The sequence below is a fragment of the Camelus bactrianus genome, chromosome 22 (genome assembly GCF_048773025.1).
Source record: "Camelus bactrianus isolate YW-2024 breed Bactrian camel chromosome 22, ASM4877302v1, whole genome shotgun sequence".
Classification (NCBI taxonomy): domain Eukaryota; kingdom Metazoa; phylum Chordata; class Mammalia; order Artiodactyla; family Camelidae; genus Camelus; species Camelus bactrianus.
In genome coordinates, this window is record NC_133560.1 from 8,944,346 (window position 1) to 8,961,661 (window position 17,316).

Consider the following 17,316-nt stretch of genomic DNA (forward strand, 5'->3'; position numbering starts at 1 on the left):
TCATGCCCTCTGAGAACCCTCCGAGCAGATGTCTGCATCTGCAGTGAATGATAAATCAGCACCCATAATGGAAGAGGCTGGGCATCCCTGGCTCTGTCTATCTGCAAAGCCTTTCAGTCCTCAGAAGGGCTGAAAGGAGCCAAATTAGAGTTCACTTTGAAGATGTAAAAGCCGGAGATGAAATTACTAAGTTTTTTTTTTCTGTCTTTTGCTTCCGTCCAACCCTCCCTCCCACCCGCCACCTCACACCATTACTGCTATAAGCAAGACTTATGAAGGGCAATTTTCTTTTCAATAGAATTCCTTTTCTCGGAGAATATGAAGTGCAAATTCTAATTTGCTCAACATTCTTAGAGAACCGGTTACATACCCGGTGCCACGCAAAACAGCCTCGAGCCTTTACAGCCTTTACCGCTAAAGGGAAGGGAGGCTCCGTGTGGGGAGGAAATTTTCCGTGACTCTCTTTTGCAAGTTGACTGTGCCGGGACGTGAGCCCAGGTTTGCAGAGTTCTGAGTCCCGGGTGTGACGTATGGGGTTTCACTGATGCACTTGATTTTGCTTACTTTCTTGGTACTGGAAGTACTGGGGTACCCAGCAGTACCTTGAGGTCAGCGCGTTCACGGCACAGACCGAGGGCAGAGCTCTGAACTCACACACCGGCTTCCGCTCGGGCTGCGCCCTTTGCGGCCATTCCCATCCATTCACTCTGAGCATCTTTCCACGTTTTCTTTCTTTCTTTGACCTCCTTATGGTCTCTCCAAACTGCAAAAGCTTGACGATGTGGGCTCAGATGCATCTGTTTCCCCAAAGCTCTCCTCGAGGGCGTAGATTTACTCCTCAAAAGTCTCCTCTACTTTGAATAGCGACATTTCTAATTATCGTTGCCATTGGTCCTTATCATAAAATCAGGAAGGTGTTCTGGGGACGGGGACAGAAACAAAACAAAACATGAAAACCATATTCCACGATGCAGAAAACTTAGTGAAATCACCTTGGGTGTGGGAGGAGAGGGAGATTTCAGAAAGCACGGGGATTACTAGTAAAAATACACTTTTTAAATTTCCTTTTTTTAATGAAGTATAGTAGATTTACAATGTTGTGTTAGTTTCAGCTGTACAGAAAAGTGATTCAGTTATACATATACATATATATTATTTTTCGGATTCTTTTCCATTATAGGTTATTATAAGATATTGAATATGGTTCCCTGTGCTGTACAGTAGGTCCTTGTTATTTATCTATTTTATATATAGTAGTGTATATATGTTGATCCCAAACTCCTAATTTATCTTTCCTCCCTCTTCCCCTTTGGTAACCATCAGTTTGTTTTCTATGTCTGTGGGTCTATTTCTAGTTTTTAAATAAGTTCATTTGTATCATAGTTTTTAAAGATTCCACATATAAGTCAATATCATATGATATTTGTCTTTCTCTGTCTGACTTATTTCACTGCATATGATAAATTCTAGGTCCATCCATATTCCTGAAAATGGCATTATTTTATTCTTTTTTATGGCTGAGTAATATTCCACCATATACATACTATATATATATATATATACCACATCTTCTTTATCCATTCATCTATCAATGGACATTTAGATTGCTTCCTTGCTTTGGCTGCTGTATACAGTGCTGCGATGAACATTGGGGTGCCTGTATCTTTTTGAGTTAGAGTTAGCGCTGGATATATGCCCAGGAGTGGGATTGCTGAAAAATACATTTTAAAATAGGGTAGTAACTCAGTTAGAATTGTTCCATGGAATCCTTATCTTGGCAGCCACCACCCATCTGGAGAAGGATGCTGGGCATTTAACTCCAGACTGGTCACTGCAACTGCTTGGCAGAGAGGCAGTCAGAGCAGTATCAGTGGGGACTTGCTAACCTCGAGAGGCCTCCAGCGGCGTTCCTGGGCCTCAGGCTGTCCCCAGACCTGAGAGGTGCTGGAATTTGCTGGAGCTACAGAAGAGGGAACAGCAGAAGTTGAATGCAAGCATCAGGAACAAGAATCACAAAGGTCTACTGGTGCTCAAATTACCTAAAGATTTGAAAGCTATTTGCTAGAAACGTCACTGTCAAAGTTAAGGACGCAGGACAAATGTTTCAGATGTGCTGCACTGGGGGACAGAATGCTATTTTTCTAAACAAATCCACAGAGGACATTTTAGAGGAGGCACTGGGGACTGAACCCAGGAGCTTGTACATACTAAGCATGTGCTCTGCCACTTAAGCTGTATGTCCCCCCACACACAGAGGACATTTTAAATACGAAAATATGAGTGCTGGCCAGGGCAGTTCTTGTCCTATCTTCTTCCCTGATTCTCTTCTCCTCCTCCTCCTTCTTCTTTTTGTTAAGCAGAGTGATTGATTCACTTATACATATATACTTCTTTTTCATATTCTTTTTCATTATAGGCTATTATATGATATTGGATATAGTTCCCTGTGCTAGAGAGTAGGACCTTGTTGTTTATCTATTTTATATACCGTATAGTGTCTGCAAATCCCAAACTCCCAATTTATCCCTCCCCACCCCCTCTCCCTCCCTGGTGGTTCCTTTCTTTTGGCGCTTAGGAGGGTCACCATGCATCCCAGGTTCCTTGGCTCAGTCTGGCTTCTGCCTGTGGTCCTGGCTTAATTATGAAGATATACCCTTTCACTCTGCAGGGAATCTCAGTTTGGAGGGTAAATGATACACTTGCCCTAGGTCACAATCAGTAGACCCATGGCCCAGGTAAGACCCAAGACTGCTTGAGCACAAGCATGGGTCCAGAGCTGAGACCATTCCCAAGTAGGACCAATCCACACCCTCCCTAGGATGGATCTGTGATTGTAGATATATATATACATCTATATATTTATAGTTCTTGTGTTGCTGTTTTGGAAGATGGATGCTCAGAGCCGCTGGTGCCTGCGTAAAGCAGGCCTGCCCAGAAAGCGGGTAAAAGAGCGCCAGTGCACAGAAGATAACAGAGCTGGGAGGTCAAGAGACAGAGAGAGCGAGACAGAGAAAGAACCAACTAACCCTGGGGACATGGGGGTTCCCTTCGTCCACTCAGCCATGCTGAACCTTAAATCACCTAGTTACCTGAGTCAGTAAATTCACTTTCATTTTTAGTTGGTTTAAATTGGATTTCTGTTGCTTGCAACAGAGGGGGAAAAAAAAAGCTGAGAAATCTGAAAGGGAACGGATATCTCTCAAATTCCTGTCAAAGGAACTTTGTGCTGGGAACTTTCCAGGATTTGTCTCATTTAATCTCGGCAAAAGTCATGCCAGATGGGGAGCATGAACCTCCTTGCATAACTGAAAAATTCAAAATTCAGACATCAAGGACTTGTTCAAGGTCAAGCATAGCCTGAAAGGGCCTGGCCGGGATGTGCTGGCAGCTAATGGAGAGCCCGTGCCTCCTTATCGTACCATGTGGACTGGTTTGGCAGGTGAGAGGCTGTACCATGCCTCCCCGATGTCCTTCCTGAAGATGTGAGTCCCCCACTGCCCCAAACCTATCCACCTGCACCATCTTTTCCCTGAATGATCTTCTCTTTTCCCCAGAAAAAACACCATGCCTGGTGTTTACCCACAACTTCACCTTGACTATATCCATGAATACCTGTGGTGTTGGTTACCATGGGATACCACGAAACCCTAACACAGACAGGATGCTGTGAACATTAAAAAGATGGATAGGGAAACGCCTGGCGGGCTGCAGAGTCCCACACCTGTTGGTGATGTTTGCATCATGCTCTTAAATCTGAGTCATTCTTTCCTCAATCAATCCTTATTTTACTTTCCAGTAGGCAAGAAAACCTGTGCGCCAGGCAGACCGACTGATCTGTCTGCCCAGGCCTGAGGAGTTTTCTGAGATGCAAGACTTTCAGTGCTACACCTGGGCAAGTTGCAGGAAAACTAAGATGGCTGGGTTACCCTGCTGTGCACTGACTTTTTACACTGCCTTCCTTGGCACACACGGAAGAGGCTCATCTCCTGGAATTATCCCCACTCTCCGCTTAATTGCTATAACGACCTTGGGCAAGTCACCTTGGTCCTTCATTCATTTATTTACTCAATAACTATTTATTGGATACCTATGTGGCTAAGCACTGCTGCCTCAATTTCCTCATTTACGGAATAGAATTTTAACACCTACCTTGTGGGGCGAGTATATGGGGCCCAATGTGGTTATTAAGTTGTTAATGGAGTTGATATCTGTTACATAAAACCTCCGCTCTTGTAAAAGCATCTGGTCTCCCCCACCAAGTCTTCCATTGGAAAACAGCCCTCTCTGCATCTCCTTTTGATGTCACCAACAGTTCCTCTAAGACCTCCTAGGAGGTGGTACCTTGGCTTCCAGAACCAGTGATGAGCAAAGCAGGAAGGAGGGGGTGGGGAGTCTGGCCTCAAAATCGCACCGTGAGCCTGGCCCACACTGTCACCCTGAGAAGGAGAAGGGAGCCTGCACTTCTCCCAGCCCGCCCTAACCGACTGTGAAAGATCCAGTCCAGACTTCTGTTTGGATCACATCACTTTATCTGCCCTCTGAAATGGGACGGGACAGACCTGGAGAGGCAGAAGCCTCCACTTGCCAACAAACCATCACTTCATATGGACATCAATCAAGCATCTGGATTCCAAACCGAAACATGCTCAGAATAGAGGCAAAGCCTGTCACTGTCCAATGGTAGATAAGTCTGGGGGGTGGGGTGGGGACAACAGCGATGACGTTAAAGTTGTCCTCCATGTGTGAATGCCCAGAGCCTGATGAAATGGGTTGGGTACCTTTTAAAGCTGGGATAAGCCATCTGGAACAGGATTCACTCCATGTCTGGTTTATGGATTTATGAAGCCCACCAGACAAACCCTGGGAACAGAAAGATGAGAGTCGCTTTCTCGACCACCGGACCCACATGGCAGTCTTAGAGACCCGTGCATTGAATCCTCCACTCCTCCCTAATTCCCAGCAACATTGCCAAAGGGAGACAATAGTATGAGGAATCTGTATCATAATTAAAAGAAAGAGTTCTGGTTCTTAGCTGACGAGCATCCTTGACTCATCTCAACTGTTCAGTTTGGGATGCTGATGGATACGTTGATGAGCATCTCAGCTGAGACGTGGGGAATGAAGCCTGCCAAAGCCGAGCATTTCAGTAAGGAGGGGTGCCTTCTGAACCACCACTCTGGGGTATAGAATTTGGAACTAGCGCCAACCTGCTTGAGATGCTACAGAATGTTTAGGCAAAAGCTGTCTGGAGGAAATAATTCGAAGTGACTGGGCTGTGGGGAGGATGGCGGTGGGCGACCTCCCTCCTGCTGCTCCTACAGGCTGGCACTGAAGTCTGAGGATGCTCGTGAACAGGAAGACGCCTGTGCTCCATCCCCGCTTCCACTGGGTATCCACAGCCTGCGAGGGCGATCCAGTTAGAGAAGGGGGCAGGCGGGGATGTGGGCGCCCCCACTAACACGGAACCACCACAACAACAAAGTCGGAAAAGGCACGCTTACACGTGAGTGAGCACCTTCCTTTCTCCTCCCCAAAGTCTGCCTCTGCTGCGACCCCCGGATAATTAATCAGCTTGACTAAGGTGGGAGGGCAGGAAAGGAAATTCTCAGCTGAGCAAAAATTCAGAAAGAGTGTCACCAGCATACTCTTCCATGCAAAGAAAAACACTAGTTATAATCTAGCTAACCTTAAAATAAATTGAGATATAAAACTCAGTTATGAAAATATGAAAGAAATGACTAGGAACCATAGACACCAGCACATTGGAGTATCTTCCCATAGTCGCTGTTTTCCATCTGCGATGCCAATCTAAAGCACGAAAGAAGGTGCCGTGGGAGCCTGGATGAGCACGTGACAACTCTGATTCGAGAGCAGAGAGGCCATTTGATTTGGGGCTTGATAGATGCACAGGGGGTGATGTGCTGAGCAGCCAAGAGCGGAGGGCCTATTCCAGGCCGGTGGGAGACAGAGACACTTCCAAATACATTCTGGGTTCTCAAGACTTCATCCTCAGTGTTTACGCCCTTTCTCACAACTAGCTGCTCTGGCAGTGACCCAGGCCTTGCTAAAGGGAAGGACAGGCTAACTAAAGGAGATGACCTCAAAGTAAATGGGCCAGTATGTGCTTATCCTGGTCAGAATACACAGAAAATGTCCATATGAGGGCCTCGACTTGGACTGGAATTTGAGCAGTTTTGCATTTGCTTTTTCCTGAAACCCTGCACCAGTGTGAGTAAAAAGATTTAAAAACAGACATAAACCCACAAGGGCAGAGATCAGGAGAGAAGATGAAAGCAAGAACGTTTTGGAAGTTTGAAGACAGAAAGTCAAGAGATCACGGACCCAGCAGAAGAGAAAGCTGAACCCTACGCTAGGGGTGGAGACTACTTTAACATAATCTGAGCCTCGCCTCAGCACCTCAGAAGACTTGGTTCTGCCCTGGTTTTTCTCTCTTATTTTCACAGAGCACACCTTCCAGTAGATTCCTGAAAAGGGATGCCTGGTTGGTACAGAAGAGGTTGAAAGCAAAAAGATGTAGCTAACACTTTGCATAAAAAGTAGTTAAGCTTAGCAGGGAAGGGTGTAGCTCAGTGGTAGAGTGTTTGCTTAGCATGCATGAGGTCCTGCGTTCAATCCCCACAATCTCCAATCAATAAACTTAATTACCTCTCCCCACAAAAAAAGACTAAAACACTTATTTTAACTTAAAAAAATAAAGTACTTAAACTTGGACCCCTGATTCACCCCATGCTACCAGAGTTGGGACACTCCCTCATCTTGGGAGAAGACTGAGGTTTTATTCCCTGGAGGTGTTGAACCAGATGATGACGAGATTCTGGGATTCCGGATGCAGCTGAAGCCAGAGCTGTTATGCTGATCATGGGGATTAGATGGAAATCCATGTGCCAAATGGTGAGTGTGCTACCTCCTCCACCAGCCACCTTTCCCATCTTAGGGCTAAGAATACCGTCATCCAGGCTTATACAAACTCCAAGTGAGACGTGGGAGGATTAATCTGGGGGAAACAGGCTAGTCTAAGAGAAAAGACCCATAGGAAATTACAGCTGTGGGGAGCTGCCCCCTGATAAATTAACTTGACCAAATCACCCCACAGTGAAGCCCATCTGTCAACTCGTCAACCAGTCCTGCCCCTGCACACGCAGCTTCTAATCCTCTTTCTAGTGACTCACTCTGTAATGTAAGTGTGTAACTGTTTGTTTTGTCTTTTTGTGGGGGGAGGGGAGGAGGTAATTAGGTTGTATGTATATATGTATGTATGTATGTATTTAATGGAGGTACTGAGGATTGAACCCAGGACCTCGTGCAGGCTAAGCATGCGCTCTACCGCTAAATTCTTCCTTCCCCACCTCTCTGATGTAAATAGACTGCCAAGTATCACTGGATGTTTGAAGCAGTTCAAGAGAAAAACCAAACTAGCCAACTAACCAACCAACCAACAGAAAACCCAACTAGGAGTGAAAAGTAGAAGGAACTATTTTTTTAACACAGCAAAATCTATACTCAAAACAGCAAAATAAAGAGAATATTTATGAAACAAAAAGAAAAGGCTATATATAAAACAGAAACGTTCAGAGAAAAATTAAGACTTCTTAGAAATTAAAAATATGACAGAAAGAATTAAAAAGTCACAGGAAGGTTTAGGAAGATCAAGTGAAGATCATGTCTCAGGATAGAGAACAGGGAGAAAAGGAAATGGAAAAAAAGAAGGGAATTAATTTAAAAAATTCTAGAATCAGTCTGGGAGCCCAATTTTAAGAAAAAGTAGGAGTTTCAGAGTAAAGAAAATTTAGAACAGAGGAGAAGACTTCACCACAGAAGTGACACAAGAAAAGTTCCTAAAACTGGATTCCAAATTGATGGGGCCCAGGAAGTATGCAGCAGAAAAGTTAAAAAAAAGACAAGTCACCTCGTTAGAAAATTTAAGACTATGGGGAAAAATTAAGGCCTTCAAATCAGGGAGTACGGTGAGTGAAATGTATAGATTATCTACAGAGAATCAGAAATTAAAATGGCATTGGATTCTCAAGAACAACACGAAAAGTGGAGGAGTGTTCTCAAAACTCTACAGGAATATGGTGTCCACTCTGGAATCCTATACCCATCCAACAATTAAACGTGATGGTAGGGAGGGAAATACAGGACCAGGCATCCCTTTTCAGGGATTAACTGGAGGGTGTGCTCTGCTAAAAACAATAGGGAAAAACCAAGACAGAGGAAGATGTGGGGTCCAGAAAACACGGAATCCGGAACAAGAAAAAGAGGAAGGGAATCCCGGGGAGGCTGTGAAGGGAGAAGCCCAGACTCAGCTGTGCAGCAGGACAGGACAGCAGTCGGTCCAGGTGGGAGATGCAGGAGGTGCCTCCTAGAGAAATGCCAGCACAAGATGATGAGGCCAGTGAAACCCCTGATGAATGAATGTATTGGAAGGAGACTGGCACCTCTGTCCGAGAGCTCTAGAATGAATTAATGACAGGCATTATTAAAAAAAAAAAACTGAGCATGTGAAAAAATAGACAATTCCAGAGACAAATAGTTATAAAAGAAAGGCAGTGCCGTCATACAAGACTCAGCTGTGACTAGCATATCTGTGTGTACAATGTGTGCACAGAATATTTGCTCTAACTAAACATTATGGCACAACCTCATTGGGAAGATGGGTGGAGAGAAAGCATATGTTGAAGTGAAGGGTGTAGAAGCGATTTAAATCCTCCTCATCTTCCATGGGAAGAAGTCCACGGACAGTATCTAAAACTGGAGCATCAAGAAACAGTACTAGAGATAGAGATGCATTGCTTAGATCACGGCAGGACGTTCCAGAAGCAAGAGCTCGCATCATTGCAAGATCTTTCCCCTGGGAAGCAGAAATCTGGAGTGAAGAGTGGAAAGCGAGGTACCATTCTCCTTATTCATTTTATGGTTTTTATACACGAAGCCTTGTAGTGTTATCTGATTGCTAAATCATGCACAGGTTGTAACTTTGGTGAACTCAAAAATTAAATTTGTGCATTTATTTTAACTTTCTTGAGACCTAATTGATGTATCGAACATTGCACGTGTGTTAGGTACACACCTTTTTTTTTAATTGAAGTGTAGTTGATTTACAATGTTGTGTTAGTTTCTGGTGTGCAGCATAATGATTCAGTTATACAAATACATATATAGAGAGAATATAAATATAGAATTTATATAGAATATATATATATATATATATTCTTTTTCATTAGAGGGCATTACAGGATATTGAGTATAGTTTCCCATGCTATACAGTAGACCTCATTGTTTACATGTGCACATCTTGATGAGTTTGGACACACACAGTAAGTTTGGTCTGGCTAAACTTAAGGTCAAGGGGAGTGGAGGAGAGAGGTTGTAGAAACGAGTGAATGTTTTTGTTGTTGACCTTGGAAATCTGCTTTGGTTCTATTGCTAAGCTACCATGATTTCGTTGAGATTCCAGAGAATCCAGCTGAAATGGGGTTGAACGTTTGAAATGGATGGAAGGGCACACACGTGGATGGCCAACTCAGGGTGCGTTCAATAAGAAGTGAACCCTTTAGTTTTAATTCATTATAGAAGAAACCCAGGACTGCTGTTGGAAGAAATTCAAATATTCCAAAACAAAAGTGAATGTCCCCCTGCCCTAGAGGGACCCTGTCCTCCCCAGATGTCACACAGTTAACAGTTTGGTGTCTTATCTTTTTTTCTTTCTTTTCTCCGATCGGAAGCCTTTACTTAAAACGCACAGATTCTGTGCTTCCAATTATCCTATGACACTAAAGTAAGGATGTGGAAATACAAGACAAAGGCATATAAATGAGAAGTCTGAGATGAAGAGATGCTTATAAAGCTAGTTCTGCCCTGAACTCTCCCAAACCACACTGACCCACGCTTCCCAGAGCAGGCCTAGGGGCCAGGGACCGGGCTGGGCTTGTTTCATGGAGCAAAACTCGAATTCTGTGTCACTGGTGCAGAGAACGTGGCACAGACTCTCCTCCTGGCTTCTGGGGCTGGCGCTCAAAGCGGGAGAGCCGTTTCCATGGAAACTGGGACACTATAGATGTTCTCTGGAATTACTCCTTGGGGCTCAGCGACAAATAGAAACACTAGCATGCAGAGGCCTAAATATAGCTGCATTCAGGCGATCCACCAAGTCCAAGACTCAGCTGGAATGTGGCTTTGGCACAAATGCACCGAGTATGACCCGGTGATGTTTTCAACATTTTACAGTGTTTACATTATCATCAGAGGAAGTATTGTGTGAAAATGTAGAAATGTGGGGGCTGCTTGGTTTTTGTCCTCCTAGATAACTCATCACCAGAGTCCCCCTGGGGATGGCAGAACTCATCAGAAAGGTGCTTTCTTGGTCAGAAAGTCCCTTCACTACAGAGCTATCCTTGAAGAGGATCCAGTGGGAAAGTGTTCTCTCCTAACAGAGAGACAAACTATTGCCTCTGATTAGAGGAAAAAAAAAAAAGATATGGGCATGCTCCCTCCTCTCTCCCCCTGGATTCCTGTGGACTCTAAATTCTGATCTGCATCATTACACAGAAAATTCTGCTCGGTCCCAGCTCCTAGCCCCAAAGTTGCACCTGCGAACTTGCACTCCGTCACGACACTGTCAATTCACAGCACAGCCAGGTCCCTGCTGACTACCAGGATGCACCTGTCCTAAATTAATTAATTCATTCAAGAATTCTCCACGCTGCTACCCAGTTCCAGTCAGAATGCAGATGGATGCAGAAGAAAATGACAGCCAAGGTCTCAAGGAGCTTCCGTGCCAGTGGGGGAGACAGATGACAGATAATCAGCCCATCAACAGGCAATTTCAGATCATAACAAATATTCCAGACCAAATAAAACAATACCAGAGGGAGAGGACGATGTGGGGGAGACACCAGCCAGGAGGTCAGAGGACGTCTTTTGGAAGATTTGACCTTGAAAGTGAGACCCAAAGGACCAGCAGATCAAGGGGAGGAGCTTTTCAGGTAGAGGGAATGCAAGTACCAAGGCTTAGAGGCTCAGCCATGCTTGGGGGCTTACTGAAGAGCGAAGGAGCATGGAGTGAGAGATGAGGCCAGAGAGGCGGGCGGGGATCTGCTCATTTAGGGCCTCATGAGCTTGGCCAAGAAGCCAGATAATATTCCTCAGAAGGAGGGTGAGAACTCACCTTCTGCTGTTGGGTCACAAGTGCAGCCAAGAGTCTGTCTGAGCATCTGCATGAGAGGGTTCCCCTAAGCACCGTGTTTTCACCATCCACATGCTGTGCTTCTTGGAAGAGAACAGGGTTCCCTCTTCTTCTTGGCTGCCAGGAAGCTCATCTTAGCTCTTTTCAGTTTTTCTCCAAGCCCTTTTGAAACCTATCCGAGATATTTTAGAATGAGGAGTACAGGTGTTTAAGCACACGTTCGATTCCCTTCCACACATGACTGACACCTTCCTCCGGGCCTGTGACAATGTTTCTAAAAAGCATTTGCCTTCAGAGCTCATAGAGGTTGGCCGTATTGCTTGACTCTCAGGAGCCCTGGGCATTTTTACCTTCATGGGTCTTCCTCCTTCTTAAAAACAATCTTAAAATTGGCATTTGATGACTATATTGGTATAAAGATACATAGATTCATATCCTATGTGAAAACATTTCCTTTGACCTACAAGTTCACTTTTCCCCCATCTTATTAAGAAATTAAAACATCTTTGTGGGCCTTACCGGGTCTAATGGATAAGTGGGCCTTGCCGAAAGGTGAGGATGAGTAACAAAATGGGGCAGAGACTAAAAATGACCCTCCAGCTTAGAAATGCCCCACTATTGGGTGGGGAGAAGCTGTTTTTGAGTTCCTGAGAGGGCATTTGGGAGAGAGCACTGGGGTGAGTCCAGGGGGCTAAAGCTAGTCTCACTTCCTCCAGCAAGCCCAAGGTAGGTGGAAGTTGCTGACCCATGGAGGACTTCAGACAAGTCCAGTCTGTTGAACGTGTGCCCTGGGGAGGCTAGGGAGATGGGGAAGGGGGCAGTTAGCACTGGCCAGGGTCTCTAAGGAGCAAATCTCTTGCAGGGGGTGTTCTCTGGGGTTCCCCTTCCCACCATCATGAGCGGTTTCTCAAAATACAACTAAATATTTTTAAATGATTTTTTAACCAACCAAAACAGCTCTCATGTAAGAGCCTATGATATTTACATATAATAAATGAGCCCTCAGATTTGGAGGTTGAAAATTTCAGCTTTAAAGTACTCTGCACTCTAATATTTAATTATGACCTTTTACAACGTCATAAGGCCATGCGAAGGCACTTGGGGAAGGGACCACCTGCTCCTTCAGCAGAACAGACTTCCTCAACCACTCAGAGTAGGGTTGCCAGATTTAGCAAGTGAAAATACAGGACACCCAGTTACGTTTGAGTTTTCAATAAACAATGAACCATTTTTTTAGAGTCAACATGTCTCAGGCAATATTTGCAATATCTGGCAACCCTCTTTGGATCTAAAGGGGATTTGGGGATGAAGGTCAAAAGGATGTGGTCATGGACGTGGAAGGGGTGAGTCTCAAGACACCTACAAAGAACGAATTTAGCAAAAGAAGGGAAAAAGTTAGATGAGCTGATATTTGCAAAGTCAGCTTGTGAACAGTGTTAACCTGTAGTTGTCAGTGATTCCTCAACTTCTCACACCCAGGGAGCCTTATTAAAACTTTCTGTTGCTAGCTCACGGCTATCCAAACGTCAGCCCTCTAATCAACACCTGGCTCTATGACTTCGTCAGCATCCTCTCAGAGTTTCCAATTGGCTTGAGTCAACATGTGATGATAAAGACTTTGTTGACAGACTTCCCTTAAGTGGTCCAAGAGTCTAGCCAGAAACAGATTGAGGTGGCCTGTGTCAACCCACAGTGGGTCTACAGGCAGACCCCACTGGGGACTCGTGCTCAAACACTGAAGATAGCTCTAGGACCTTGGGGGACCCCACTGAGGACCCCAGTTTCCTACTAGTGCTTGGGGTCATTAAACACATAGAGCACTTAAAATACTGTACCTCATATTACCCAGCTCCACGTGTGCTCCCTACCTTTGAGTGACAAACTAATAAAGCCAAGTTTGCTTTCTTGGAGCGCAACAGAACTGGCCGATCCTTCTGTCCCCACTGTGGGATGCCCCATCAAAGGAGACATGTCGTGCTCAGGTCCCCGAGCACGGGGAGAGCCTGGCGCTTAAACAAATGCGTGGGCAGGGCCAGAAACTCTGTTAATTAACTAACAATTATAACCAAGAAATAAGAATTAATTAGAGAAAAATCTAATGTCAGCATAAATAGCTTTAAATTGCAAAATAATCTTACTCCCAATTTAATTGCTTGTGTAATTAGAGTTAATTGCAGAGTAGAGGTTTGGTTAACATAATAAAGCGTTCTTTAAAGAAAAACACAAAAAACAGTGGTTAGTAGTTAGCCAGAACACTGAAAATAGTTTAGACTTCAGGGAATGGTGAACGGCCATGTTGCAGTTGTTTGGCACGTGGGATCTGGTAGCAGACAGACCTCACTAGTTGGGTGACCCAAGGCCAAGTCCCTGCGTCCCTGAGTCCTGCTCTTCTCAGGAGCAAAACTGTAATGAAACCACTTTCTTCTGCAAAAGTGTATTTGTGTTTCCCTGAGAGTTAAATGAGGCCTGATGGGCAAAGTGGAGGGAGTCTGTAGATGGTGGCTGGGACGAAGGTCCCTTCTACGGAAGTTCTCACATCACACTTCATGCTTCTCTAGCTTCCACATCATGGTGGAGACCAGCATGGTCTGAAGCCACGCTGGCATTGTGACTTGTCCTCTGCCATCTCCTTTTCTTCGCCCATTTCTTCCACTGGGTAAATAAGACATTCTGGTGGTGGCTATTTTTGTCATCGTGATGTTTTTGATCAGCCCCTCAATTTATTAAAAGCCCCTGCATCGTGGCTTTTCATGGGACGTTCCCAGGAAACTGGATGCCAACCACAGAACCAGAAAGAGTGTCAATCAGATGAATTTCTTGCAGAGCTAATGGGCTGAAAGAAGGATCTGAGAACTCCCCATCAGCTGAGGTCCAAGCCAAGGGGCACCAGCTGGCAGGCAGGTGTGAAGGCCTTCGGTGTCCGCTGGGCCGGCCAGCTGGGTGGACATCACACTTCTCCCCTCCTTCTCAGCCTCCTTAGAGGGGAGGGGAAAGCCATAGGAGGAACGCATCCACATCGCCCCTCCCTCGTCCTCACTCCTCCCCTGATTGGTGAGTTTGGGATATCAATCAATCAATCAATGTCTTGAAGCCAAGGACCACCAGGAATCTGCCTGTAGTTAAACAGCTTGGGTCTGTTACCCGCGGAGCAAGGGAGACTGCGTGCCAGGGGGAATCATGGGGCATCGGTAAGGGGATGTTACAAAGGACTGATTTAAGGATTCGGGCCTGTGTTAGTTGATTCGGGGGGAGAGTTTAAGAAAGTGTGGTTTTGCTCTGAATTAGAAGTTTCATGCAAGTGGGGCTGATTCTATGATTGGGCACCACAATAAATCTTACCTCTAGCGGGGGGCAGACCAGAGTGAAACTAATGCTGTCATGGGTGAGGAAGCAGCAGCCACTCATGTTAGGAAGGAGACGGGGATGTTGGAATTTTGTGGTTGGGACAAAGTTCATGTCTTGTCCTTCTTCAGACATGATTACAGAGGGGCCTTGTTTTGTTTTGATAGTCACCGCGGTCACAGGGTGGCCTTGTCTGAGAGTGATGTTCTGAGAAATTTTTCACGTTGCACAGGAGAACACCGAGGCCCAGCTGCGAGTCCGTGGTCAGATCCCAGATGCCAGAGGCTTTTCTTGCCCAGGGAGAAAAAGCTGGGTGGGTTCTGGGTTCTGCATTTGAGGAATATTACCCTCCCCCAGAGCGAGCCCGTTCTGACGAACTCTCCGCTGTGTGGTGAACTTCACCAGTGCAGCCTTCTGCCCCAGCAAGACCAAGGCTAACACTTTGGGTGGTTAAGTTTCAATTCAGAGGCAACTTTTTAGAAACACCTTTGGTGACCTAATATCTAAAACCTTGCTTTTCAATCAGCTTTATCTGTAACAAAGCAGATAAATGTTTGTCTCTGCTGCCAGTGCTTCATTTCTCAATTGATTCCAAACTCCAGCAGGAAGAGAAAGGCGTTATGCATTGATTCCCTCTTAGAACTCAGCCGTGGCCACCCCAGATCGCCCTGATGGTGGTGCATCCCCTGGAAGGCAGGGCCATCTTGGAGATGTCCGTTGGCTGGAGGACAAGGCAGCTTTGGTGCCACCCAATGATGCTCAAGGTGTGTGTGGCCTCCGGTCCAGTAGCAGCAACATCTCCTGGGAACTTGTTAGAAAAGCATATTTCCTGGCTCCACACCAAACCTCCTGAGTCAGAAATTCTGGGATGGCGCTGAGCCGTTCACGCTTAACTGCCCTCCAAGTGATGCTTGCGCATGCTCAAGTTTGAGAACCGCTGGCACAGAGGAAAGAACGTCACATCAAGAGCCAGAAAAGAGGGTTCCAGCCCCACCCCTGCCATCAGTAGCTGTGTGACCTGGGGCAAGTCCCTTCTTTCTGAGAAGCCTCCGTATTTTAAGGCAGAAGAGACTGCAAGGGCACGCCAATGAGTAACTATCAAAACAAAACAAGAACTAAGTCAAGTGTCTAAACTTCTGCTCATAAGGAGTGAACAGATGAACTGGAATGGGAGCTCTTTGAAGGAAGGATCATATTTTATTTATCTTCGTATTCCCAGGACGGAGCCCAGTGCCTGGCTCTCAATAAATGTTGAATGATTGAATTGAATGAGCAAAACTACTTTTGCATTAGGAAGTGGAGAGAAGTGTGGTCCATTATCTCAGCTTCCTGGGGAAGGGTTGTTATTCTACAGGACAGTCAGCATTCAAAGAGGGCTTCTCCCCCTAAGTTCTGTAGGGGTTATCTTCATAACTAGCAGAGGGCCAAGCAACTTGCCGCTGTCCACAGGTGTTGGTAGAAGGAATGCATCCACGTGGTAACATCTGTTAAATGCCAGGCTTCTGTGAATCTCACTGCCCGAACAGACACATCCATCTCTGGAAGCTGTGGAACACTTGAAGCTGCCCCCAACCTGCCTTTAACATGTGGCCCAGTGGGGCCCCCTCCCTACTCCATGGTTGTGGTAGCTGCTTCCTGAGAATAGATATACTTTCTCCTTCCTCTTCTCTGCCCTGCCTTTTCCCCAGGTATCTGCACATTTCTGGTAGTGGCAACAATTGGTAGGGCAGAAGAGACCCATCTTCAACAAACAGACACATCGGTCCCAATTGTAGCACAGCAGGCAGAGAAAAACCCAGGTGTGCCTGTCCCCTACATCCCTCCCACCACCCTCCTGCCCCAGAGAGCTCTCTCTAGACTTGCAGGAAGGTTCTAAGAATTCACAGAAGGTCTGATCTCAATTCTTCCCAATTTTCCCATATGGCCCTTCATTCAGAGCTCTCATGAGCTTTGGTGATCTATGACCAGAAGCCTATTTATTGGGTTGAAGACAGAAAGGAAATCTTTGGGAGGGTTGGAAGGGTCCAGTCCTTATCCTCACGGCAGCCTCCACACTCCCTGCACGCGCGCGCACACACACGTTATTTTATCCCTCACCAAACCTGCCTGAGTCCCTGTGATCGAAGATCGTCGTGGGTCCCTTAATGATTTCTCCTGGAACATGGCTCCATGGTAGGGTCTCCATCCCTGTCCACTTCACCCCAGCCCTTCTTTCCTGTAGAAAGGAAATAAGGTTAAGTGTTGGGGAGTCTTTCCATCGGGATGGTCACCCCAAAGGATAGCCTTGGCCGGTGGCTCTTCCGCCTCACTGTGCTTTGGTGCATGCTGTTCCTGTTGCCAGAAATGCTGTTCCCTCTCCTCTTCTCCTTGGCAAATCAGTCTCTCCGGGTGCAGTTCAGACACCGTCTACACCGTGACATCCTCCCTCTCCCGAGCCCCTCCCTCTGCTTAGGGAATTCATCTGTCTTCTCCTTTATTGCTCTTCATATTTTATGATGTCGCAGGTTATTACCAGACACACTGGCTGAACCTAGTCTCCGCTTGTATTACATTTGACTTGCACACTGATTTTTTTAAAAAATGGAATGAGCTGGCAAAATGTCAGTGTTCAGAAATTTCAAACACATATAAAACTACATTTGGGTTGCCTTTTTATTGGAGTATAGTCGATTCGCAATGTTGTGTTAATTTCTGGTGTGCAGTTTTATACACATGTATTCCTTTTTATATTCTTTTTCATTATAGGCCATTACTAGGTATTGAATGTA

At 45.6% G+C, this 17,316-nt stretch overlaps 1 long non-coding RNA gene across 1 annotated transcript; it reads right to left on the bottom strand.

The window, feature by feature from the left end:
• Positions 1-286: 286 nt before the first annotated feature.
• On the bottom strand, positions 287-11,573 carry LOC123614395 (uncharacterized). The gene is made up of 3 exons (XR_006721746.2): positions 11,189-11,573; positions 1,887-1,960; positions 287-919 (listed from the first exon to the last, which is right to left on the bottom strand). It is a non-coding gene; the product is annotated as an uncharacterized LOC123614395 (long non-coding RNA).
• Positions 11,574-17,316: the final 5,743 nt, after the last annotated feature.